This window comes from Pseudopipra pipra, chromosome W (assembly GCF_036250125.1).
Source record: "Pseudopipra pipra isolate bDixPip1 chromosome W, bDixPip1.hap1, whole genome shotgun sequence".
NCBI lineage: Eukaryota > Metazoa > Chordata > Aves > Passeriformes > Pipridae > Pseudopipra > Pseudopipra pipra.
The window spans coordinates 8,511,916-8,539,125 of record NC_087580.1 but is presented as its reverse complement, the minus strand read 5'-3'; the positions used below and the strand labels follow the sequence as shown (position 1 = coordinate 8,539,125).

The window sequence follows — 27,210 nt, the reverse complement described above, 5'->3', positions numbered from 1 at the left end:
TTCAAAAGAAGGAACACCACAACCAAAGAGCACCACCCAGAGCACAGCTCACCTCTCTTTGGAATCCATCGACTTCCTTGACCTTTTCAGAATATCTCTTCTTCATTTCTTCCAGCTGGGACTGACTTCCTTTCTCTTCATTAACCCGGAGTTTCCTCCTCTCTATCCTCAGAAGCTTTTCCAGCCTGCACAGCAAATTAGTCAAGAAAACCATGAAACACAGGAAGAACCAGCCTTTCCCCCACGGTCTCACAGAAACAGCACAGACAGCATCCAAGCCTAGAATGGCTTGGCTTGGCAGGGACCTTAAAGATCATCCAGTTCCAAGCCTCCTGCTCTGGGCAGAGACACCTTCCACCAGACCAGCTTGTTCACAACCCCATCCAACCTGGCCTTGAACACTTCCAGCCATGGGGCATCCACAGCTTCTCTGGGCAACCGGTTGCAGTTCCTCACCACCCTCACAGCAACCAATTTCTTCCCAGGATCAAATCTAAACCTACTCTCTTTCCATTTGAAGCCATTCCCCCTTGTCCTCTCACTACCTGATCTTTTAAATGCACTCTCTTCATCCTTCTTGTAGGCTCCCTTCACACCCCAAAAGGCCACAATTAGGTCACCCCAAAGCCTTCTCTTTTCCAGGCTGAAGGGTTGCAATTGTCCCAGCCTTTCCTCCTAGCAGAGGTGCTCCATCTTTCCAAGCACCTTGGTGGCCTCCTCTGGACTCAGTCCAACAGCTGGAGGTCCTTGCTGTGCTGAGGAGCCCAGAGCTGGATGCAGCCCTCCAGCTGGGCTCTCCCAAGGGCAGAGCAGAGGCAGAATGCCCTCCCTCCACCCGCTGGCCACGCTGCCTTGGACGCAGCCCAGGACACAATTGGCTCTCTGGGCTGCGAGCGCACATCGCCGGCTCATGTCCGGCCTCTCCTCCAGCCCAAGGGCTTCTCGGCAGGGCTGCTCTGCCCCTCTTCATCCCCCAGCCTGCACTGATACAGGGGCTGCCCTGAGCCACGGCCAGCAGCCTGCACTGACTCTTGGTAAACCATCAGCAGATTGCCATGGGCCCACTTCTCCAGCTTGTCCAGGGCCCTCTGGATAGCATCAGCTGTGTCAAACACACCCCTCAGCTTGGTGGCAGCTGCAAATTTGCTGAGGGCGCATTCCAGCCCTTCCTCTGGATCATTAGTGAAGAGATTAAAGAACACTGGGCCCAGTCCAGACCCCTGAGGGACACCACTCGGCACTGATGGCCCTCAGCACTCTGAGCCATTGATCACCACCTCTGCATGGCACTGTTCACCCAATTTCTTATCCATCTAACAGTCCACACATCCAGTCCGTCTCTCTCCACTTTGGAGAGAAGGATGTTGTGGGGGACTGTGTCAAAGGCTTTCCAGAATGACAGGGAGATGACATGGGTAGCCCTTGTCCACTGAGGCAGTCACTCCATCTTAGAAGGCCACCAGGTCAGTCAAGCAGGACTTGCCCTTGGCGAAGCTGTGCTGCTGCTTCCAATCACCTCCCTGTCATCCACGTGCCTTGACAGAGCTTCTAGAAGGATCTTTTCCATCACCTCCCCAGGCACAGAGGGCAGGCTGACAGGTTGGCAGTTCCCAGGGCCCTCCTTTCTACCCCATTCAAAGATGGGCACAGTGGGGTTCCCTTTTTCCCCTCACCTGGGACTTCCCCTGACTGCCACGACTTTTCAAATATCAAGGAGAGGGTCTTGGCAACTCCATCAGACCCTGGTGGCCAATGGAGGGCAATAATGCTGGCCAGATGGAGAAGATGGATTCCCAAGGAAAATGCAGGAAGAAAAAGGAGTCTCTCATTACCACTCCAAACAAGCATGGACTTACCTTTCCAGTTTCTTGGCAAGGCATCTTCTGGTTTTCACTTCCTCCACATACAGCTCTTTGTACATTTCCATCCCTCCCTGTGCTGCTTCTTTACGAGAAGCACTCTCTTGTTGGGTGTTTTTGACGCTCTCCAATTCACTTTCCAGATGTCTAATACTTTCTTCCAACTGGATTCTCATGGATTCACAATGACTGCCTTCAATTTGTCCTAGTGGGGCCTGGTGGGCTGCCTGTGCCTGAAGGAGACAGTGCACCTTCAACCACCACAAGAAAAAGAGAGCTCTGCCCAGCACAAAATTGCACACACCCAGTTCCAAGGGCCCAGCCTTACTCAGAGAGGCGGCTCTGCCTCCTCACTCCCAGCAGCAATCAAGGCACAACCCAGGAGCTACCAGGGCAAACAATTCTTTGCAGTGGGAAAGAAGCCCAAATGAGCACTCTGCTTCAAAGCTCCTAATGAAGAGCCTGTGGACACTGGGGAGAAATTCACTTACCTGCAAAACGAGGCTGACCTCTTGTAGCTTTGGACTTCTTTCCTGGTCAGCTCCTTCTGCCACCTCTCCTGTACACTGTTCTCTTTGGCTGCCATCCTGCACCAAAGTCTCCAAATGGTGGTGGAGTTTTGTCACCTCTTCTTGCAGCTGACATTTGCTCTTCTCCAGTTGTTCACACTTCCCAAGCAGAGTGGACAGCTCTTCTTGCAAAGCCTGGTTTAGTGCCTCGAGCTGCATGCCTGTTCCAGGCTCCATGTCCAGCTGCTGGGAAAGTTCACCACCCTGTGCACAGAAAAAAAAAGAAAAGAAAACTCAGCATGGTCTAAAGGCAGTGAATTCTGGGAAAATCTCTCAAGGGGTGGCCATGGCAACTGTATTTATCATCTACTGGAAACGAGCCTAGGAAACACTTGAAAGATTCCCCCACAGAAAGAAGAAACTTTAGACCTACTTAAGAATTTGGGAGACACTTCTGGCAACAATACTTCTGGGTCCCTTGGAGCTCATGATGAAACTCCTCATTTAGAATCTAAGAATTCCTCCAGTGTCCAGCACACCAAATACCCTCAGGGCTTTTGTAGCAGCTGGGGAAAGGAGCAGGCTGCTTTCTGAGCAGCCTCTGCTGAGGAGAAGGCAGAAACTGAGCTCCCCAGGCTCTGCAGGAAAACTTCATCTGACAGTTGCCCCACAGAAATAGGCAACTAGGCTCAAGAGTCACAAAAAGGCAAATTTAGCACCAGCTTACTGAGGCAGAGGCTTGCAGGGCTCTCGGAAGGGCTTCAACGCTCTCGCTTGGCTGCTGGACAGTGCCTTCCAATCTGCTGTTCTCACTTGCAAAGCTTAAGAAGAAATACAGCTCTTATTACCAGAAAGTCCAATGCCAGACAAACTGTGCTAAGGAACAGAAGCCACAGCAGAAGTGTCCTTCAAAATCCCACTGACTCTCCCCCTGTTTCCACCCAATCCCCCAAAGCCACAGACCCCTCGCTTCACTGGGTTACTCTCTTACTGTTGCGCGTCTTCTTCCAGGAGGTCCTGCAGTTCCTGGGAGGAAGTTATTGCCTCTCTTTTCTTGGCATCCAAGGCAGTCTTCAAGTCAGGAACACAATGCTCAGACTGAAGATGCTTTTCTTCCTCCTCCTGCAGCTGTAAAATCATGGGAAGAATCCACAGTTGTCAGGGGAGCTTTTCCAGAGAGGAGCCAGCTGCTGCTGAAGAACTCAGGTGCTGCATGTCTGTGTGCATCCCCTCGGCCCAAAGAACTGCAATCCATTCAAGCCCCTTCAAAGCTTCACTTCTACTCCCCAATGAACACAATGAACACTGTTTTATCCGATTTCAGGATGGATAGGAAGCAACAGGCACCCCCAGGTTTCTCCCTGTGGGGACAGGCTTTCCATACCTCCGTGTCAGCCCTGTCCAGCTCCTCCTGCAAGCGCAGATTATCTTCCTCCAGGTGAGCCTCATGGCTTCCAGGAACCACAAGAGCACTCCTAAAGCATGCAACATTTCATCGGAAACATGTCTGACCCTGCATCAGTTTTCCCCTGCTTGCTCCCAAAACAGCTCTTCCCCCCTTTCCTACAAGCTCCGGGAAAGCAAAGCCAAGTCCATGGAAGCATTGGAGAATTTCTCTTCCAAGGGGCCTCCCTAAAGCAGCCTCAACTACCAGCTCAGGCCGTGCTGTTCAGGGCTCCTTGCACTGCTCTTCAAAGTGCCCCCAGATGCGGCTGCACAAACTCCCAGGGCAAGCCCTTCGACCCCCTGACCATCTCCATGGCAGGAAGTTTTCTCCTTCTGTGCTCGGAGCCCCTCGTGTCCCCTGGGACAGTGTTGCTTCTCTTTCCCCCAACGCTTCCCTTCAGAGCACTGAACGCCCCAACTCTGCCGTGCCTCAAACCCCCCTGGCCTGCAGAGCAGCCCCGCTGCTGAGCTACTGGCAAGTTTCCCCGGGGCTCTGGCTCTGGGTGTGGGGAGGGCACCACAGACAAGGCTTTCTTGCAGACCTCAGCGGGCAAAGGACGAGATCCCCTGAGGTACGAGAGCAGCCAAGGGCAGACCTGCATTCACCAGTCCCACGGGGAACTGCTTCCACGGGGCTGCTCCTTCTTTTTCCCAGCTCATTGCCACGCCCCTCGTCTGGGTCACACTTGCAGACTACCCAGAACACCCGGGGGCTGTTTTGACAAAGCCCTCACCTTTCCCCCTGGCCTTGAGCAGGCCTGTCAGCTGCTTTGTTCACAAGGCACTCCAGAATCTCCTCGTGCTGTTGCAAGGCTGCAAGTTTCAAGGGGGTAAATCCCCACTAAAAGGAGAAAGAATCCCCATTAGAAAGACACAGACAAGCTCTGCAGCTGTTGGAAAGAGCAGCTTTAGCCACGTGCCAAGGTTACCTGGTTCTGAGCATCACTGTTGGCATGATGCTCCAGTAACAGCCCTGCTACAGCTGTGTTTTTAGAGAGCACAGCCAGGTGAAGGGCAGTGTTGCCGTCAGCGTCTGCCAGATTGGGGTCGGCACCGTGTTCCAGCAGAACAGCAACACATTCTTCCTGCTCCTGCTGGACTGCCTGGCAACAACACACCAAAAGGGAAAGGCTTCCAACTTTTCCATCCCCCTCTGTCACAACTCCCTCAGCTCCTGAGTGCTGCCATAGAAGACCACCTTCAAAGATCAGCTAACAGAGGCTGTGCCCTGCCCATTGCAATAGGTGTGTTTCTATGGCCCTGCCCTGCAAGGAATCCTGCCAGACACCTCCCCTTTAACACCCCAGCACTGAGCCCCACCTCCAAGCTCAGAAGGCATTCCACACACCTTCATCAGGGCTGTTCTCTTGAAGCTGTCAGCGAGGTTGGGCTGGCTGTTCTTTCTTAGCAGATATCTGACGACATCTGCATGGCCATTGGCTGAAGCCAGATGCAGAGGTGTCCTAAAAATTAAACAGACGCTCTTAACCCAGACAGACAAAGGACGAGCCCAAGCTGTGTCTCTACCCAGCACCCTGGGGACCCTGCCCGGACTCTGCTCCTGCTGCTGCTGCTCCTCCTGCTGCTGCTGCTGCAACCCTGCCCTGATGAGCCGGAGGGCAGAAGAGAACAGGTGAGGGCTGAGCAGCTGCAGAACAGCCCTGCAGAGAGAGCACGGCCAAGGGGCAGGTGGGCAACTCGCGTTTGCAACAGCGCTGGAGCCCGGCCGGCAGCTCGGAGCAGTGAAAAGCTCAAGAGTTCCCTGTCCCAGCTGACAGGGCAAATGTCACTTTTCAAGCCTTGTCCCTAAGAGAGGGCTGCCGAGGACTACTGCAGCTTGGCTCAGGAGCAGCCAAGGTGTGCCATCAGCGTGGCCCAGAACTCACCGCATCTCCTGGTCTGGCCTGTCGATGCCGACTACCTTGACGTACCAGCGCCAGCGCCTCAGCCAGCCCAGGTCACCGCGGGCGGCCGCGCGGTGCAGCCTGCCCAGCCCCTGCTCCCGGAGCTGGGAGGCGCTGCTGGAGCTGGTGGCAGCCCAGGGCTGCCCACTGGGGCTGCTGGAGGGCGACTGCCGTCGCTTCTTGCTCAGAAGCCACGGCATGGCCCTGCTTGGAGCTCCCAGCAGCAGGAAGGGCAAGAAGGCCCCGGCGGGCTGCCGGGAGCCAAGTGGGGATGAGGAATGGGACGGGGCGAGGTTTAGGGGGAGGGTGACAAAGGGGACGAGAATAAGGACGGGCACAGGGTATGAAGCACAAGGCAGACGAGGTCGCCCTGCGCAGTGGTCGTGGCCTGCAGCTGCCAAGACGGCGATGCAGGCGCGCAATGCTCCCCGAGTGGGATGTGCTGCTGCTCCCCGAGAGGCTACAGCAGCTCCGGGCGCCGGCTGCGGGCACCAACAAAGCCGTGCCCGACTGGCGCCTGTGGCGTCACAATGGCTGGTGGAAGGCTCAGCACGTCAGCGTGGGGTGTGACAGAGGCCACGGGGCAGGGTGGGGCCGGGCGGGACAGGGCAGGGCGGGGCAGGTGTGAGGGCGGCCCTGCTGGGCCTTGTGGGAAGGAGGCGGCCTGGGCCTTGTGAGGGCGGCCGGCGGGAGTGGGCACTGCCCCGCCTCAGGGCGCCCCGGGGCAGGGCCCGGGACGCTCCCACCGGGCCGCAGGCTGCGGTAGGCGCTGGAGCAGCTCCCGCATCACCCGCTCTGGCTTTTTGCTTCAGCCTGGAGCCGGGCTGCCTCTGGACACACTGCCATCAAATGAGGCTCAGGACGAAGTGGGGCCACCACAGCTCTCAAGAAATGCCCACCCAGCGCTCCAAGCCTTCCATGCCAGAGTTCCCAACAATTCCTCAACTCCTTTGTCTTGTCCCTCTTGAAGAGCAGACACCTCACCCCCCTTCCCCTCACAACTGCTCTCTCCTGCTGCTTTGCCAGATGCCAACAGTGAATTTCTGCTCTGCTCCTCCACCAGGCAACAAGCAGCACACAGCAGGGCAGGAAGAAACTTTCAAACACATCTTGTCCCACTTTGCCCCAATGACAACACCAAGTGAAGGCCCACAAGTTCTGCACCAGCTTTCTCAGGGGAGGGACGCTACAATGGACCACAAACAGGCTGAAGAAATTTCCCTTTTTGTTTGCGGATGTGTCAGGGTTGTGTTAGATGTTGATACTTTTGGTCTGTTTTTGGCCCAGCCACCTGGGACAGTCTCTCCTTTTCCTACCAAGTTAGGAGAAAACAAGCACTGAGAAACTGGAACTTGGACCTTGAAGGAGGCGTTTTGTACAAACTACAATTAATTGGTGTCTTCTTATTGGCTGATGGCCTTCCAAGGGCATTTGAAGAAGAAAGTGAAGAGGAGGGTGATGAAGTATGGCCCCAGACTCATTTAGAAAAGACCCCCTGAAGTACAGTGTGCAAGTGTGGGGGGAATTCCAAAGGACACACGCATGCGCAGAAGGGGCACCACTTCCAGAACGCTGGCAGGGACTGAAGGCCTCTGGCTGGGTGGTGCTGGCCACACCTGCCCAGGCAGACCTCACCAATTAATTGGGTAAAAAGCTGATGGCTCGTGCTCAGCAGACACAAGCTTCACCTGAAAGGACAACGTTGCCTGTTGCGGGGACGCTGCGACCTTGTGAGCCTGCCGACTGTCCCAGAGTGCAGCTTCTGCTCTGGGCAATTCTGGGCATTCTGGGGAGGTGAGATAACTTCAGAAGCAACACCTGGGGGACTGGGGGAGTTGTACTGAGGGCTTATTTTTCTCCTCCTTCCTCTCTCTTGTTTTTTTTCGTTTTGTTGGCCACCTCTTGATAATAAATATTGGTTTGGTTGAGTTTTCAACAGTGGATGGTTTCAGTTTCAGCATCCTTCCAAACTCTCCCTGATACAACTGCTAAGAAATTAATTAAAAAACAAAACATAACAAAAGAGCCCCCCCCAACTACAGGAGAACTGTTCCATATTCAGTAGTACCTGCACAGATAGGACCCCAGCTGGCAATAAAGCAGGATTCATTGGGTCCAAAAAAGAAATAGAAGGAAGTCAGGACATAACCTATAAGGTTTGAAGAAAGGAAACCCTCATCAGTCATAGAATCCTAGAATAAATAAATCTTCTCCAGAAATGGGACTACCCAAAACTTTCTCAGTTAGAATAGAGCTTTGCTCAAAAGCTGGCAACCTAACCCCAGAATAGCTCTGGGTATAATAAGAGACAGGGTGCTGAGAGTGTTCCAGCAGGTGAGGGAAACAAGGGGCAGCAAATGAAGTTAAGAAGTGACAGTCCCCAGCTCCGGGAAGTCTGAATTTTTAACTGGACATCAGCTTCCCATTGTCACTGTTATGTGCTATCTATGCATCAATAGGAGGTTTTGTGAGGGTGGTTTCCAGAGGAAGATCCAAATGAGCTGACACTTAAGGGACCAAAGAGCCAAAGAGCCTCTGTTCCCTGCACAGTGGAGCTGCTGGTGCAGCCTCAGCAGCCCAAGGCAGAGGTGGAAGGAAACAGCTTGCAAATAAAGCTGCAGAAATGAACAACTTTGGTGTTGTTGCCACCAGAGCAATGGGACATTTGGGATGGCTTCATCCTGGAAAGGAGACCTTCCCTATTTCTGTGGGCAAAGAACATACAGGACAGGAAAAAATAGCACTGTAGTTCCATTACAGTGTCAAACCACCAGATAATGGAAGCCACGAGCTTGTCCCGTGGTGCTTGTTCAGGGGGTGACAGATGATGTGACGGCAGCTGTGAGTGACATCTGGGTGGCTCTGGCCCACTCCTGCTCCCACTGTGCCCTGTCCAAGCTCCAGAGCCACCTGAAGGCCACGGGGAAGGGCCCTGGTGAGGCTGTGCTCCTCACCTTGGGCAAAGTGGCCGCAGCTCCGGCACGGCACTCTCGGCCCCCTGGTCTGGGCAGGGGTCTGCGGTCATGGGGAGATCCCTCCCCTTTCTCTAAAGCTCCCTGTTGGACTGGGGGTACGAAGTTGCTGTGCCTCCTTGCTCTGAGCCAGGGCCAGCCGGCTGCTCTGCCTTACCAGCCCAATCCCAGTTCCTGCAGGGTGGGAACCCGCTGGGAAAAACCTGCAGGGTCTCTGCCCCCCTCTGTCCTCCTCATTTGCCTCAAGGGCTCCTCTGGGTCCCCCTTAGGAAGACAGCTCTCCCCACACCCCTGGCTCATCCCTCATGGCCCAGTAGCCCCAGCCTTGCCAGGGAACAGCCCCAGCCTCCTGTGTCTCTCCCTACTCCTCTCAGTGCCTGTCTCTGCCTTCTCCGCAGCCCCCGGTGCATCCCCTTCCTGGGAACGCCGCTCTCGCCCTGCTGTGCCCAGTCGGGTGTGGAGGGGCCGGATCCTGTGCCCCGTCTGCAGTGCTGAGTGTCGGCTCCTTGGCCGGGATCCCGGGGATGGGGCTGGAGTGACCTTGGATGCCTCCCTGTGATCTCAGAGGGAACATGGGGAGTGTCAGCCTGCTGCAAGGTCAGGCTTTGGCGATCCCCAACTGCTGTGAGTGAGCAGGAGGAGCGGGGGAAGCCTGGGAGGTTTCTGTGGGCAGGATGTGGCAGTGCTGCCTGTGGAGGAGCTGCAGGGTCTCTTCCCCAGTGCTGGGGTGGAGGAACTGCCGGGTCCCTTCCCATGACTTTGTTCCCTGGCTTTGCTTTAGGGTTAAAAGGGTGAATATTGGGAGAGGAAGTGCAGGGGTGCAGTGGAAGAGGCTGGAGGGGAACAGCCACTTAGGAGGAAAAGGTGCGATGGGGAGGAGGAGAGAAACAGGCAGGGGTTTGAATCCAGATACCTCAGGGCACAGGCTGAGCTTGGATCCAGAGCTGGTCCTGGGCTGAGCCTGGAACTGCCCAGAAAGCTTGGCTTGGGGGAGGGTGCAAGGAACCTTCCTGGCTGCAGACTCTCGAGTGCTCCCTTTTCTCTTCTCCTGGCACAGTTGTGAAACAATGGTCCAAAGGGGTCAATATGTCACCCAGGAGCAACACCCCTTCCCTGGCAGCCGGGAAGTGCAGCTCTGTGAAGACATTTACCCCCTCTTCCATTACGTGCTGGTCAATTGGCTGGGCTGCCAGGAGGAGAGGAGAGAGCTGCTGCTTCCCACGCCTTGGGCCACAGCTGGGATGGCCACGTCCGTGGGTCCATCTGTGCCTGGTGGCACGTGAGGAGAGGGGGGCTGGGAAGGGCCGTCTGGGTGACAAAGCACCCCAAGCCAGGAGCCTGCCAGCACCGTGCCCGAGGCTGGGGGCTCCCTGGAGGGACACAGCCGAGTCCTGGGCCCCTTCTGCAGGGAGGCCTGGGGGGCCAGCATGGGGAAATGCTGCTTTCTCTGCTCTCCAGGGAGCCCTTCTCCTGCAGGCCAGAAGGCCAAGGGAAACCCCTCCCAGCAGGGAGGACAGACCGACCTTCAGCCCTCCCAGCAGAGCCTCTCCTTTCCCTTTCCAGGACAAGCAGCACGTCCTCAGGGCTGGCACTGCCATGACACAGCTCCTTCTGCACGAGGAGCAGCACTGAGAGCAGCCCTGGCAGCAGCTCCTCTGGCTCCAAGACCAGGAGGGCCGAGACACCCCCAGATCGCTGTCACGGGTGGGAGTGGAAGGCTCAGACAACATTTATTACAGAAGCCCTGCTGGGGAGTCACAAGGGGCACAAAGGACCCCCTTGCTTTCTAAAGTCCTTCTCAGAGAGGAGTCTTGGTGTGCCTGGATCCAATCTTAGCCTCGGATCATGTCAATGGTTTAAATCTGAGGAATTACAGAGGTGGCATTGAACCACTTTTGTCCTGCAGGTTTGAATGATGACAAAGTGAGACTATTTCTATAAAATTAATCATTTATTAATACAAATGATCAGACAAATGAACAGATGAGTGAACAGAGGGAAGATCTCAATGAGAATTATTTACTACACAATATAAAGGCTTAGACTACTACTAGCACAGGGTAGGATAGGACAGTGCACTCTATTGAAGCAATTATTGAAGCAATTATATTCAAGGGAGCAGAAGGGAAATAATCATTAAGTAGAGATTGGATGTAACTCACCCATACCAACGCTTGTGGGGAGAACTCTTTTGCTCAACCTCCAGGAGTATCCTTGGGGAGTCCCCAGCCCAAGGGAGGAATCTCCACACATACACCCCAAGAAGGGCTATGTTTGAAGAACCTGACTGCAGAAAAGTGGACTGGACTTTAATAGTATAAAGTGATTGACTGCTAGTCACAAATTTACAGGCCAGCCACCAGCTTATCCGCCACATCCAACTTCAAAAAGCAGGATGTGTTTGGAGTTTGGTGAACCAGGCTGGTTTTAGCCTCATTCAACACCAAAACCCACCACCGTGGCACCACCAGGAACTGACCACAGCCAGCTTGCATGAGAGCCTGCACTGTGGGCATTTTCTGATGGACTTCTGGGCCTTCTCGGGGTAGGCCCTCCTGCCACAGCCCCCCCTGACTACAGTCAATCATCTTTACCTCATGAAGTGGTAGTGCAGGTACCTCTTGCCTCCATGCTATAAAAGTGTCCGCTGCAGATGTGAACCTTATGGCTGAGTATGGTGAGATACATCAATCTCCTAAGTTTTACTGCCTTACTTGAACTCATGGACTTTAAAAGGGGCCTAGATCCCATTCCCATTTCTTGGGATTGCACATGTGTGAGCAGTTGTTTCCTTTCCCCCAGGCTGCCACAGTGGGAATTTTTGCTGAGAATGAGGAGGTTCCCCAGATCTGCCTCACCACCTGCCTGGCATGAGCTCTTTCCTCTTGCAGATTCCTCCCTTCTGGGCTCATCTCAAGTTCTCACCGTCTGCACAGTGGGGATTTTTTGTCCAGTGGCTTCTCTTACAGCAAGTTCCTTCTGTGGCTTTGACAGGGTTTGGAGACAGGCAACTGCATGAAGTCCTTACCCCACCCCATGGCTCAAACACTCTCTGCCAGGGACTTTTCCTCAGTTCACGGGTTTTCCATCAGGGTGATGTGCACGTAGACAAGACAGAGCAGAAAAGACACAAACAGCAGGAACAACAACAAGAGTAATCATACCACGGACATCAGCTATTCCAGTCATGAAAAATGTAAATCCAGTTGCAACCATCAACCCAATCCTCATCAGCCACTGCCCCCACCCCGCGAGTCCCAAGGATCAGAACATGGACATCAGCCAGGAATTGGGGCCAGTTCCTTGAAGCCAGTCCTTGGGTTGGAGTGATTGCAAAAGTTCTGATGTTTGATCAGCATTTTCTTTCGGTTTGCCTCAGGTTTTTTCAATTGATGCCATTACATTGTGAATGGCAATACAACATTCAGGAAGATTTAACATTCCACACACCCCCTGTTCCTTTAACAGTAAGATATCTAACACCAACCCATTTTGTAAAGCCAGTTTTGACACCTGCTGGACTCCCAAGTTCAGCTCTCTGAACACACACCTGGACCAATTCCTGAGGGCATGCACCTGCCCTGGGGTACTTTCCAAGGCCCACTGGTGCTGTGTTAGAACTAGAGAAGGTGTAAAAAATACCCAAAGATGAAAATCTACCCTTTGCCTGAATGTATAATAATCTGGGGCACGTGTGTCAGTGATCCAGTCTCAGCTTTGTTCAGGACAACTCAGTTCCTGCCCTGTCCTTCCTGCCCATGGGTAAGGAGAGACACGATTTGGGCAAATGGATGACAGCACTACCCCCCACCTCAGACCAGAGTGAGGAGTCAGGAACACCCCCAAGCTAACCCAAGTGGGGCACCAGAGCTGCTTGTCTTGCAAGTCCAGGGGTCTCTCAAGTACATTTGGGGCTTGAAATGAGTCCCAGAATTCCACAGCAAGTACTGATTTTTCAATCCCATCGAGGGGGATCCCCAACAAACACACCTCACGTATAAGACACGTATTTTTCAGCCAAGACTCAAAGGGGATCTCCAGGTCTCCCAGTAAATTGGTTCCCTTTGCACACCAGAACAAGTGTGACTGGGTTTGTAAGGAGGTGTGTTCATACAGTTCAAAGGCTTTAAAACAGGGTTCTCTCTTGGCCACATCCACATCGAGTTGGAAGAATTTCTAGGCAACGTTCCTGCCCCACTGGGTAATTCTACACACCATGAAAAATTAACTTTTGGCATACAAAGTCCTCATACAAAATATAAAAGAGTGTTCATATAAGCACATCTTTACATCAGGCCTATACTCCATTCTCAGGGGACAGAGTACAGGGGAGAGCTCTGTCGTGATTTAGTCCTGACACAAAACAAAAAGCTGTGGCTTTACTGGTGGTGGGGTCATAAATGAAATTAATTCCTGTAGGGGCGGGCCAAAGGTGGCACAGAGGATGTGCCAGGTACAGAGCCCAAGGAGCATGCCCCAGAGTTAGTAAACTGGTTGGTTAAGAAAGTCACATGATCTGTAAGGATAAAAGGGCGCGCGAGTTCGAATAAATTCTTTTTGTCTCACCACCGCACGAGGAGCATCACTTATTCCTTGTTATACAAGGGTCACATGCTACATATGGCGCTCGAACGGGACAAATTTAGCTTATATTAAGCGAGATATTTCATCCTGAATCAGGAGATTAGCCGGTGACTCCGGGATCGTCTCGATTTTTCGGAGATGGGAGTCTTTACCGCAAAAAACTTTGACGTCAGTAAACCCCGTGGTCTTAGTGGCATCTAAGAGACGGATAGTTAGTTAGCGAGCTCGAAAAAGATTAGGTAGTGCACGGAAGAAGAGAAGAAAGAGTTAAGGAAGAAGCCGAGAGGTCAGAGCAGGCAGCCGGAGAGTGCGGAGAGGGTCCATGCAACATCAAAGGCGGTGAGTCTGTCTGGAGCGAACCCGCACGTCTAAGACTGATCCCTGGGCGAGACGTGGCTGCAGCTCGGAGCCCCGAGCTGCGGAGCACCTTAAGATCGTCAGGGAAAAGCCTGTTGATTCCCTAAGTGTCGGTCGTTTGGTAAAAGCGATATCTCGCTACCGACTGTGTGGATCGCGTGCGAGGAGCGGTCTCGCTGCCGCCCGTACCATCCCAGCCCCACCGCGCGACCCCCGCATTGCCTTTCTACCTAGCGGAAAGCGCAAAGCTCCGTGCCCGCTGCACCGCCGGCCGGCACCTAGTGCCTGTTGCCTAGCAACTACTAAACCCGTAGTTTGAAAGTACCCAAGAAGCGGCCGAGCCAAGCACGTGTGCTGGCCGCCCCTGCGCGTCTTGCGCACCGTAGGAGTCTGGCCACCTCCTGCGGACCCCTGCCTGTTTGTGAGAATAGTGTAGACCCTTCAAGTTGAGGAAAAACCTTTCAGAAACCGCGGAAACCCCAAAAGAACTTTCTGCCGCTTTTCGCCGCTTTTCGCCGCCAACCCGGCGCCTCGCGGCGCCCGCCGAGCCGCGCGCGCCGGGGACGCCCCGCGTCTGCGGACGCCGCCCCGCGCGGCCCCGGCCCGGGCGCTAGGACCGCGCGGCCCCGAGCACGCCGCCGGAGCCGCCCGCGCGGGTCCTGGCCCCCCCACCGCCGCCGCCGCCGCCGCTGTCCCGAGCCCGCAGTTTGCAGCCGCACCGGGACACCAGCCACCAGCGCCGGAACCCCACGGCCTGCCATCGCCGAACCAGCATCTGCCGAGCCTGCCCCCGCGCCGGGACCTGCCCCGAGCTGCAGCCGCCTCCAGCCGTGCGCAGAACCGCCCACGCCGCCGGAGCAGCACCCCCCTCGCCGCAGCCGACACAGCCCGGACTCCCAAAAGCCGCAGAAAAAAGACTGCAGTTAGCCCAATCTGCTACAAAGAGACTCAAAACGTGTGCTCCCAACCGCTCGAAATAAGGTAACATAAGACACCTGTTTCCATAGAAACCTCTGATACATTGAAACAAAACTCAGACTCTAGGGATTTGCTAAACTTTGCAACATAAAGCAGCTTTACTCTGATAAACTCTGCCTGCACGAGGCACACAGAGAAAGACAAAACAGCCACACTACACCCCCCCCGCACACACTGCTGAAAGCAAGCACAGCACAACATGATAATACAAACTCAGGGATCATACCGGGAGACACGGGAGACACGCAAAACGAGTCGCTGGGAAGAGACAGACACTGCCATGCGAACTTCTGACCCCCGGGTCCACACAAGGCAGTCCTGTTACAGTGATGGGGAGAGTAAATTAATGTATTCATCCCCTTTCGCTGCAAATGATCAGCGACCACGTGCACAGCCATGGCCGCAGCCATTTTCCTCCCCCACACAAACTGTACTCCAACCTTTCTTTTCCGGCCGAGAGCCCAGCCCCGCCCCCCACTCGCCACCTGCACCGACCACCATCCCCCCACAAGGAACCAGTTTTGCCGAAACCAAAAGGGGGGAGGGATGGGAGGAATGGGAGGAATGGAGGGAGGGAGAGAAGGAAGGGGAGAAGGAGGGGGAGAAAGAGCTAAACATAGTTCCGACGGGAGGGATCAATAGGGCACAGGAGAAAATTTCAGCTAACATGTGGGAACAATGTCTGGACGAGGCAATACGAAAGGAAAACCTGAATATTATTTAGGCTTTCCCAGGCGATATGAGCCTAAGCCAGCCCCCTCAGAGTCAGGCCTTGTATGAGGCCGCAGAATTCATGAGGCAATTGATAAGTGGTTCTGGTCTGTCCTTAACCAATATATTTAAATATTTGGAGGCATTGAGTTATACCTACCCACTCACTACATCTGACTGGAAAGAACTGATAAAACTAGTTCTCAGTGACACCCAATATACAGTCTGGTTAGCTGATTTCCAGAAAAATTGTTCTATTCATAGGAAATACCTACAGGCAGACACCACAGCACACCAGTCAAGCGGGAAAGCAAATTATAATTTAGATTCACAATCAAAATACCATAAAGAGATAGCCAGGCAAACCCTAAAGGCTATGGAAAACATTATCACTGCAGATCAAAATGATTATCTATCCAACAGTGAAGGGTTACAAAGTTATACTGAGTTGAATTTAAGATGTTTGGACCAGCTACAGTCGACTTTAAACAAGCAAATTGAATACAATGAAGCCAGAGAGATGCTGTACAAGCATTTGGCTTTTGAAAGAGAAAATGCAAGAGCTTTGCAGAGCTCTCCTGCAAGAGAGAACTGTGACTTTACTGAGCTAGTGCAACCCTATCAAAAGGCTAGCTCTGAGAAGCAGCTACCTGCCTCTCTAGCTGCAGCTTTAGATGCCCAGATGAGAACACACAAAGAAGTCAGACACACAACTAGTTGTTTGAGTTGTGGAGAAATAAATCACTATCAGGAGAATTGTCCCTGGAAACCCCTAATTGCAACATTCCATAAACACCCTAGCAGCAGAGAAATGACTCAGTTGTACCAAGAGTGCCATACGCAAAACAAAAGATGTGCTACAAGTATTGTATTGCTTGTAATAGCATTGCTAGCTGTACTCTTTTTTAGCACTACTGTTCATGTGCAAAAGAGAAAACTACTTAAGGCAAGCCACACACCAATAACCAGCCCCCAAAATAACCATGTACCCTGTACCCCAAAGAAGGGTGACAGGTGGAAAACATTACAGATGCTAACAGCGGAACACGCAGTCAAAACACATGCAGAAGCCTTGCAGATTGGACTGCCTCTATTTAAAGGGTTTCTAGCAAATTTGTCACAAGTGGTAACTGATTCAAAAAAATGTTCTTTTACCATTCTCTGTCACCCTGAGGATGCCCAGAAACCCCTCTTTCCCATCATGGTTTTAAGCAGTGCACAAACTATTCAAACTCACTGCTGGGCTGTACCTCCTCAGGAGATGCAAAATACCTCAATGAAGTATCAGACAACCATAATACATCATTATGCAGAAGACACAGTAATAACCAATGCCACGAGAAATGAACTGCTAATTGTTCCTGCTGTTTTAACCAAAACTGCCCAAGGTGCAGATCTTCAGTTTGTTTCAGGAAGGATCCAACGACCACAATTCTGGACTTGCCATGGAAAAGATAACACAGCAAAAAAGCTCTACACAAGTGACACAGCTCGAGGTAAAAAACATTTGTATTTACAGGAGTTGCAGAAACCTCAGAAGGCTACCAGTTGCTTAAAACCGGTTTCAGCCGTAAACAGAGGGGACCTACAACCTCTCTTTGTGTTGCTAGGGGAGAACTCCAACTTAAAGTCTGACAAATTGCTAACTACAGAGGCAAACCAAATGTTAGAGAATTATACCAAGGTAACAAAGAGCAAACAAAACAGGGGAGATCCTGAAAAGCAAATCTGCCTAGTTTTTGTTTCCAGCAGGTATGAAGCATTGCAGCTTTGTTTCAGTGGGATCAAACTGAGAGAAGCCGCTGTTAGTTCTAAAACAGCTCTTTCAGTCATACCCCACCACCTAAATCTGTGTAAGTTGCTATTGAGTTTGTAAGCTTGTCATTTAGGGCAGAGCACGACTGAGGATCTGGACGGAAGAAATCCTGCCTTTACCAACATTCCAGCCTTGAAAGGACAATTTGGATAGGATGACAGCTGAAGACGCTGGATTTCAAGATGCCCTGGCAAGTTTTGGTGGTAATATTTTAATCCATCTCCTTAAGCACAGATTGTGGCAGAAATCAACAGTTTACCTTTAAAGGCCACACCAGATGCAATACTGAACCAATGAAAAGCCTCAGGGCCTTCACATATGCATCTAGGAAAACACAATATGCTGCAATAGACTTAAAATAAATCCTGCCACGGAACAGTGAGAAAACTACAAGCCATGAACTAAGCTTCTGTATAGTTCTGGACTGGTTGTCATTACCTTGGGAAAATTTTAAAACAATCCTTTGATGTTATAATTGTGCTTATTATGCTATGAAGTTGATAATCTGTTTTGAAAGTTAATTTCCTTGAGATATTGTTAACCGTTACCTGTTTTTTGAAATGCGTTCTGATTGGTTCCTGTGAGTTACAAAAGGTATGATTTGTATACAAATGCACACAAAATCACATCCTGACCTGCCACAGCCAATGACTGACAGAAACTGAAAAGCTGCTAAAGCAGCAATGTTTAACACTATACCCAGAGTTTTAAAGCAAACAATTGCTTCATTCATTCTCCATCAGAATACAGGTTCTCTAAGAGACCATTCAAATAACAATCAATAAAGCTACATCATCAAAGTATGCCACACTGTCAGGAAACCACCCTAGAGAGTTAATAGCAAATGAGGCTTGGCGATCAGAGATATACATTTTGAATTGGACATATTGAAATTGTACATGCAAATAGATATACATTCACAAAACATAACTGCTACTACATTCACTAGACAAAACACAAAGGTGTAAAACACATGAGTTACTTGCTTAGCAAACCTTTGGTACTCTAAAATGGATTAACATTAAAATTAAGCAGTTACTTCCTATGAAATAGGAAAATTCTCACGTCAAGTATTTCACACTAATCCATAAAACAGTAAAGACACATATTGAAAAACGTGCTAAGTTTAAACAAAAGGGGGGAGAACTGGTGTAACCTGTAAGAACATCTGTATAAAGCTATGTATGTTATCAAATTTTGAGTTGTGACAGTGCTGAAAGAAGCAGGTCTGAAAAGCAGCACGCACCTCAGGCGTTTGTTTCTCCAAAGTTGCTAATCATAGTAAGATTTGATTTCAGGACGATGGATGAGATACCTAGGTTTGTGACATGAAGAGAAAGCTATGCCTAAAAGTTATAGAAAAGAACTCAAGCAGGTTTCTTCCAGGTGTGTAAAACCCTATTCAAGTATGTGACCACAGCAACAGGAACCAGAGCAACGCAGAAGTTTGGAAAAGAGTTATGTTATGTTTTTAAGTTTACATTAGGAAATGACCAACGTGGTGAAAAGCAGTCTCTGGAATGTGTGTGTGTGTATGTGTTCATGTGTGTGTTCAGTACGGTGGCCACCGATGTATGATATGAGTGTGTGAATGAAATTAGTTGTGTGACTGGTCAAATAATAAAAAACAAACACCTCACAAATAACACTACCTCAGCCACAGGTCGCTTTTGAGAAATTGTAGTTTGCTAAGATTACCCTGTTCTTAAATAAAGTTTGAAATCCCCAGTTATAAAAACCCTCAGATTAAAAAGTTATAAGTTTATACACAGTTAAGATAAGCCCCCAGTTAATAAAGTAATTATCCAAGTTGCACTACCCTATAGGAATATAAGAAGGTTTTAAAAAGGTTTACATTAGAGTTAAGCAACTGAGCAAGCAATGTGCCGGATCACTGCGAAGCTTAGTAGTTTTATAATGTTCTGATTGTTTAAATTGTTGTTTGCATTGTTGTTTGCATTTTTGTTCATACTGTTTTTGTGACTTCTTAATATAATTAAAAGAGGGGATGTGTAGGGGCGGGCCAAAGGTGGCACAGAGGATGTGCCAGGTACAGAGCCCAAGGAGCATGCCCCAGAGTTAGTAAACTGGTTGGTTAAGAAAGTCACATGATCTGTAAGGATAAAAGGGCGCGCGAGTTCGAATAAAACCTCTTTGTCTCACCACCGCACGAGGAGCATCACTTATTCCTTGTTATACAAGGGTCACATGCTACAAATTCCCTTTCAAATTTAACTGTATTATCCCCAGGTGCTTTTCCTTTTTTATTTTTTTAATTTTAGTGGGCAAATTCCCCTCATCACATTCCTTTACAATTGCTGCTACAGTAAATTGCACCCAAAGCTTAGAAGCATGTGGGGTGCACAATGGACTAGAGTTACCATATTGATTAGCATAAAAGAAAGAAGAGATGCAAAGTAAAAAACCTGCTTAGGACACAGGGTAGGAAACTCAATAGTACATCAGACACGTTCAAGTGAGAATACAAGTGTTTCCAAAACTGGTTACAGGTCTTGAGAGCTGGTAAAAGGCCTTCCTGTATTTTATCCATGTCCCCTTTGCAGTCCGTGGCCGTCCCTCATTCTGGTTTAGGAAGGGGGACTCAACCATTTCCCATGTAATGTTTTCTTTTGTTAAGATTATTTAGTTCACTCATTAACATCTCTGAAAAATTGAGTCAAATCATAATAAATCTAAATCCTTCTGAAGCAGAATGGGAAGGTTAATACATATTTATAGGATTCCAAATAGGCATAAATTCTTGTACCAACTCCCAGGCTAAATTTGATTGAGTTTTCTGAGACAAACTTATACATCCATAAGACAAAAGCTTTCCCCACCCCATTCTTTTTAGTAAAAAGACAAAATAAACTTAGCAAAAATCAAACTGGCAATACATAGAACAGTTTGTCTTATATGATTCTCCTAATATTTTTAGTTCTCAACAAGTTGCTTGCCATGGAAACACAAACAAATCACAAACATTAATAAACTGACAGCACAAGCAGTTATGGGGCAGTTAAAAGTTCCATCGGTTTCAGGCAGCTGGGTCTCACCTGTCAGCAGGTTCCTAGGAAAAGAAAAGGGAAAAATTGGCCTAATATAGACCAATCCTTAAAAAGAAGAAAGAATGTCTTGTCTGGCAGGATGCTACTCAAGCAGCAAGTAACCAAAGTTCAAAGGGCCTAAGGGAAAAATGATTATCCCATCTTGGCTGGCTGTGAGCCTTCTCGGGGAAATCCGCTGGCAGCTGCCCTGCTTGCAACTCCTTCCTCTCATCTTCAGTGGGGGCAGTGCTGGCTTTCCTGGAAAAAGAAAACAACACAAACTTCCCCTATTTTTCAGGGGGGTCCCCTCTGGTTGGCAGAGCAGCTGTTAAAGGCCAAGCATTGGTATTCAACTGTCTGTAACAAACTGCCCAGGGAGGAGAATAGGAAGGGAAGGCTGAGACCACTCCTCCAGGGCTGAAGCACGGCTGTGCTGGTACTGTGGCTCCTGGGTTTGCAACATTTAATGCTGCAGCTGTCAGTGGAGCCAAATTAGCTGTAACTTCAGAAATTCTGTTTGGTGTTGCAGCAAACCCAGCACTGTGAGAGCACAGTCCCTGTGTTTCCTTTAGGGTTAAGATTACCAGATTTCCACTTTTCAACCAGGAGCCATAAAGTCACCTCAGCAGTTTGGCAGATCCCACTTACTCTGTTTACTGCAGTGATTTTAACTCTTTGCTACCCGGGAAGCACACCTGGCCTCTCAGCATCCCACTGCTTTAATACTGACCAGATTTCAATCTCACCTCATTTATGGCCAGACCTTCTGTGGTGGTTTGGACCTTGGTTTTTCCCCCAGAGGCTGAGAAGTGGTAGAACCCCAAGGGGTGGAAACCCCTGGAAGTTTTGAAGTTTTGCCCAATGGGCGCTCCTGCAAAAATGTAAACATATCACAAGCTCACCGGAAGAGATGAGTTGTAGTTTGGTTGTTGGAGGAGAGGTGGCCATGTTGTAGAGCCACGAGGAAGGGGCTCGGAGCCCCTCGGGGCCTCCGGGGCCCCCAGCCCCAGTTGGGGCTACAGAGATTTGGAACAGTGCTAGACTGGACTAAGCGTCTGTAGTTATGCCGGGAGATGTTTTCTCCATGGGCACAGAGCAGCAGCCGGCACTGACCAGAGAAACAGTGGCACAGAGCCAGGACAGATAAGACCTGAACCAGAGAAGCAACAGAGACATGCAGCATCGCAGAAAGGACTCCTGGAAAGGGAGAGAGAGAGAGAGAGCCAGCAGCAGAGCTACAGAGTTTGGGGTAAGACTGATACCAGACCCCAAAACTCCCTTGAGACCCCTCTTAGAGAAGAGGGACATGGACTCCTATTTTGGAGAGTAGTTTTGGACATGCAGCACCGGAGAGAGAGAGGAGCTAAGAAGCTCAAAGAGGTCCCGGAGCTGGACCGGGATGGCCAGAGGAATGCAGAGGGGGGTGACCTTGGCTCCCCCCTCGCACTGCTGCCACGGTGGCAGCCTGAGAACAGGGCACAGAGGCCCTGCAGGAGCTTGAGTCTCCTGGAGATACCAGACCATCAGGAAGACCCCCCTGTGTCTCGTGATATGACCGTGGTGAAACGACCCCCTGCGTCAAGGGGACCGAGGGAGCTTGGATACCTCCCTCGTGAGTGCTGGCAGAAAGCCAGCCACAGCTGCTGCATGCATGAGAAGAAGAAACCAGCTGCCTTAGAAGATGTTGCTTAAGGACTGGAAGGGATCTGTCCTTCTTTCCCTCCTGGACTTTTATTTGGAGGGGAGAAGAGATCGGGTCCATTGTAAATACTATATGTCATGGTAGAGATATTGTGATCGTGTGTATAATGTGATATGGTATTTACTGTACAGTCATTGTAATATATTCCCTTTCCCCATTCTGAGTCTGGTGTGTTTTGTCTGGAAAAACCCATCTCACATTAGGTTGAGATGTGGGAGGGGGCTTAGACTAGGGGATTGGATTTTGGGGCTATCTCAAACCATGACAGGGACGGTGCTTGGACAGCCCCAGTCAGACCCTGTTTCCCGCTGTGCCCCCAAACCACCGGGTGCCCCAGGGGACGTGGGAACACACATGGACACGGGAAGGCACTCATGGATGTGAGAACACACACACACAGACAGACACAGAGCATTTGTTTTGCTGCAGGGGTTTATTGATTCTTGCAGGGAAATTGCCAGGGCACCCAGGGGATCAGGGGGGTCCTCCAGGGATGATCATCTCCTCATGCCGTTGGAGGGGGCCAGGACACGGGTGTCACCACCACTTCCAGTCCTGAAAGACAGAGCCCCAAATGTCACCCCTGGTGTCCACAGGGACATGGCAGGGGCCTTGTTCCTACCCCGTCTGTCTGCAGGGAGCTGGGGCAAGAAAAGGGAATTGGATGCTGAGATCCATGTGGATCCCTGAGCCCGGGATGCTCTGACAGCTCCCCGAGCCCCTCCCTGCCCTCCCGGTGAGCCTGGGGGTCTGCAGAGCCCCCAGTGCAAGGCAAGGCTTGGGGGCAGCTCTGTCCAGCTGCCCCGGGACACGGAGCAGGGACAGCCCCCTGCGTGTCCCTCTGCTGTGCCCAAGCTCTGCCCACTGCAGAGGGCTCAGGGACCCCCCAGGGCCCTGCCAGGCTCCTTTGGGGGGCTGAGGAGCCTCCGATATTTCTCACCTGGACATGCAGAGAGGCAGCCGAGCGTCACTGGCGCATCAGCTCCACCTGGTCAGCCACGGGGGGCTGGGGACAAAGGCAGGGTTAGAGACACACTGGGGTAAACTGGGACACACTGGGGTGCACTGGGACATACTGGGCTGGACTGGGACACACTGGGCTGGACTGGGACACACTGGGCTGTACTGGGGCACACTGGGCTGGACTGGGGCACACTGGGCTGGACTGGGGCACACTGGGATGCCAGGGAGGGTGGTGGCCATGAGAGGGGAGGGTCTGGGCCCAGCAGAACTCGGGGTACCCACCTCAGACCTCTTCACTCGATGGACATCCATGCCTCCCTGGAGAGAGAGCGTGAGGTGTCACTGGTCACTGGGGTGTCCCCAGGCCCAGGAGGGATGGGGGGACTACATTTCCACCCATTTCCCACACTGGGGACATCCCAACTCCAGGACTTACCCCAACACATCCACCTCCTCCTTGTCCCGAGATTGGCTAGGGAAGGAGAGCAAAGGTTTAAGCAGGATTGGCCCCTGTGGGGCTGGGGGAGGGACACGGGTGTCCCCAGACCCCCCAGCCCATGGTTGGCCCCTGGTATGAGGGGGAAAATCCCTTCTGCTCCCCCCTCTCCCCACTGAACCCAGTTTCCCCCGGGATCCCTGTTCCTGCAGGGCCCAGGGTGGGGATGGAGACAAGGAGAGCCAGGGGAATTCAGGACCTGCAGGGAGGGTGGGGGGGAGGAGGAGGGGACCCAAAGAGGGTGAAGTGGAGGAATTGGGGATCCCAGAGGATGGTCACTGAGGTGTGGAAGGGATGGGACTGTGGGGGATGCGGGTGAGGAAAAAGGGATTCCAGTTGAGGGGACCCAGGGAATGAAGCAGGGCAGGGATGGGGGCAGGAGAAATGGGGAAGGGGAGAAAACTGGAAGGGACTGGGAGGGGCTTTGGGACTGAGGGGTCAAGGAAGGGGATTTCTGGACACGAGTGTCATGGGCAATGGGAAAGGGGAAGGATTAGAGGAGAAAAAAGGGGAGAAATGGTGTGGGAATGATGGCCTGTGTGTGTGTGGTGGGGTGGACTGGGGTGTGTGGGAATAGAGTGGGGGCCCTGAGGAAGGCCCTCCCCAGTGCACACTGGGGTGGACTGGGGAGCACTGGGATGGCCTGGAGGGTGGTGGCCACCAGAGGGGAGGGTCTGGGCCCAGCACAAGCCCTGGTACCCACCGGGCCGCCGATCCCGCCTGCCTGTAGAGAGACAAGGAGACGTCACTGGTCACTGGGGTGTCCCCAGTGCCAGGAAGGGATGGGGGGCCCAAAGTGCCCCCCACTTCCCACACTGGGTGCCCCCCAACTCCCAGACTTACCTCCCCACATTGGACGCCGCCAGCCTGAACGGGCTGCAGGAGGAGAGCAAAGGCTTGGTTGGGGTTGGCCTTGTGGGGCTGGGGGGGACACGGGTGTCCCCACCCCCTCCAGCCCCGGCTGCCCCCCGGGCTGAGCGGGGCTCTTTGGGATTGCGGCTCCCAGGCAAGTTGGGGACACCAGTGCAGGGGGAAAGGCAAGGCATTGAGGGCAAAGCCTGGAGGAAAGGCCCTGGGAATGGGCATGGCAGGGCATTTCCCAGTTGGTGCCAGTTCAGCCTGGCCAGGCCTTGTCCCACTTGAGCCCAGTGTGGAGCTTGGGCCTGTTTGTCCTCCTTGGACTCCAGTGGGGCTTGGCCCAGTTCCACTCAGTTTGGGTTGGGCCTTTGTTTTGGCTGGGAAAGAGAGGAGATGGTGGGAAGATGCCCCAGGGGACCAAGAGGATGGGATGGGGAGGCCCAAAAAGGTGGGATTTGGGGTCAGAAAGAGCAGGAAGCGTTGGGACTGTGCCAGGACGGAGCCGGGTGCAAGCATCCCGTGAGGAAGCGGAGCTGCAGCAGCAGGAGTTGAATTGTGGGAAGGGGAAGGAGAGAGGGAATTGTGGCCAGAAGAAAGTGGCCTGGCCCGGGACTGGGGGGGCTGGGGAGTGCTGGGGGAGCCCCTGGATCGGGAAGGGGCCCATCCCCGAGCCCATGGCCGTGGCATGGGGGCCTCACCTTGGCATCTGCCGGGGGGCTCAGCAGGATGGTGAAGAGCAGGGCCACGCTGAGCACAGCGACCTTCATCTTCCTCTGGGCCTGGGCAGCACTGGCTGAGGCTGCACAAGGGCAGGAGCACATTTATCCCTGCCGGGACTCCTCCCTGACCGTCCCCGAGAGCCCCCGGGGCAAAGCCCGGCTGGGCACAGCCCCCAGCCCTGGCCACAAGCCCAGCCCTGGCACAGAGTCCATCCCGCCTGTGGCACCGATCCAGCCACCTTCCCCGGCATCCCTCCAGCTTCCTGCACGGGGCAGCTGCCCCTGGAAGGGCCCAGGCCCTGGGGGTGCCAAGGGGGTGGGCAGGGAGCTGAAAGCAGCTGCATACCCTGTGGGGACAATCCCACACAACACAATCCATCCTCCAATGGCCCCAAAGCCTGAACCACTCATGTGCTCCTGCCCATCCCTTTCCCAGAGCTTTCCCTCTGGGACACCCCAGAGCTCAGCCCAGCCCCAAACCCGGCGTGTCTGAGCACAGTTTTCCCTGTTCCCATTCAAGCCCCTTGGCTGAACACAGGGCTGGCACTGACCCCCTTCTTGGGGCACCAGGATCACGGGATCAGGGAAACAGGGAGCTGGGAGATAAAGGGGCTGACGGGCAATGGGCACAGCCAGGTGACTGGGATCTCCAGTCTGGGCAGGCCCTGGGGAGCACTGGGCAATGCTGGCCCTGGCACACAAGGGCTGGGCCCAGGGAAGTGCTGGGGTGGTGGCAGTGCCCGGCTCCAGCCCATTTGCGGGCACTGCAGCCCCCAAGTGGTGCAGGCCCAGCCACGGCCTCCCCGAGCAGAGCCCAGAGGGGCAGATGCCCTTTGCTGGCCCTGCCCCTGTCCCAGCTGGGCACACCGTGTCCTCCCGCATCAGCCGGGCCCCGCTCTGCTCAGCTGGCCCAGGCAGGGGGGGCCAGGGACTGGCAGCCCAGCAGGGCTCTGGCTCCACACTGGGCTGGCCCTGGCACACAGCTGCCCCAGTGCCCCTGTCCCCAGGATGGCCCTGCCCTGCCCTGGGCCCAGCACTGGCCCTCAGCAGGATGGCACCTTCCCGCCCCACTCTCCCTCCCTCCCCACCCGCCTCACAGGCCCCTCTGGGCTGGGACCCCCGTGGGCACAGATCAAGGACAGGCACTGAGCGGGGGCTCCCGGCACCTGCCACAGCCTCAATTCTCCACTCACCTTTGCCCACATTTCCGCAACACCTTCCATCCCTACAGGCCCCTGACCAGACACAAGAGACCATTGTGGGGCAGCTGGGAAAACATCTCAGCTCAATGACTTGACTATTTGCCTTGCATTTTCCCCAGGAGCCGGCAGTGACCTGGAAGACTTTCCCTTTGCTCTTTTCTGCTTCCTGCCTCCTTTGTTGGATAATTCAGGAATGTTGACTGAGGAGGGGCCCAGGGGAGGCGAAGCCGCTCAAGAATGAGGCATTTACAGCCCCTCAACACCAGTGGTCCCACTCTGGACTATCTAAAGTGTAGAATCAGCAGTTCATTGGAAGAGGGAAATGTCCCCAGTTTGGTGTTTGAGAGAGAGATGGACGAGAGTCGTGACCAGAGTGCCTGAGGTGCAGCTGATCCCCCCTGGACTGTCTCCTTCCTTCCCCCTGAGCAGAGCTGGGAGCACCTGGGGAAATTCCTCTTGTTCTTGCAGTCCCTGCTGTGGGATTTTTCCCACCCTCTGGTTCCAAATGGATTTGGGGCCTGGCCATTCTCCTCAGTCCATGACCTGCAGGGAGGCGTTGCAGTGACTCACAGAGGGAAAGGGGAGGAGAAAAGGGGGCCCTGTTTTCCCACATTTACATCTCCCTTCCCAATTTCATGGTGCTCTCGGCTTCCCAGAGTCCCTCAGTAGCTGCACGAGAGGGGACACCAGACTCAGCAGGAGGTGTCTGTCCTGTTGTCCTGGTTTTGACTGGGATAATGGACCGGTTTACAGTCACTGCCCACCACAAGGACTTGTCTCAGCACAGAATCCTGGAATCATGAACTGGATTGGGTGGGAAGGGACCTTAAATCTCATCCCGTACCACCCCTTCTATGGGCAGTGGAGGAGGTTCCCAGGATGTGAGGGAATTCCCTGTGCTGGGGCAATCACATCCCCTTGGGGTGCAGGGGCTGTAAATGCCCCCCTGAGCGGCTTCACCTCCCCTGGGCCCCTCCTCAGTCAACATTCCTCAATTATCCAACAAATGAGGCACGAAGCAGAAAGGGGCAAAAGAAAAATCTTCCAGGTCACTGCTGGCTCCTGGGGAAAATGCAAGGCAAATAGT

General features: G+C 52.9%; 3 long non-coding RNA genes across 3 annotated transcripts; all 3 read right to left on the bottom strand.

Moving 5' to 3' along the window:
• Positions 1-2,573: 2,573 nt before the first annotated feature.
• LOC135405872 (uncharacterized) lies at positions 2,574-3,581 on the bottom strand. Its single transcript, XR_010426058.1, has 3 exons — positions 3,360-3,581; positions 3,096-3,189; positions 2,574-2,632 (listed from the first exon to the last, which is right to left on the bottom strand). It is a non-coding gene; the product is annotated as an uncharacterized LOC135405872 (long non-coding RNA).
• A 978-nt stretch (positions 3,582-4,559) lies between these two features.
• LOC135405865 (uncharacterized) lies at positions 4,560-6,166 on the bottom strand. The gene is made up of 3 exons (XR_010426052.1): positions 5,701-6,166; positions 4,744-5,277; positions 4,560-4,655 (listed from the first exon to the last, which is right to left on the bottom strand). It is a non-coding gene; the product is annotated as an uncharacterized LOC135405865 (long non-coding RNA).
• Positions 6,167-22,299: 16,133 nt separating this feature from the next.
• LOC135405892 (uncharacterized) lies at positions 22,300-23,322 on the bottom strand. Its single transcript, XR_010426077.1, has 3 exons — positions 23,285-23,322; positions 22,826-23,166; positions 22,300-22,440 (listed from the first exon to the last, which is right to left on the bottom strand). It is a non-coding gene; the product is annotated as an uncharacterized LOC135405892 (long non-coding RNA).
• Between the last annotated feature and the right edge of the window lie 3,888 nt (positions 23,323-27,210).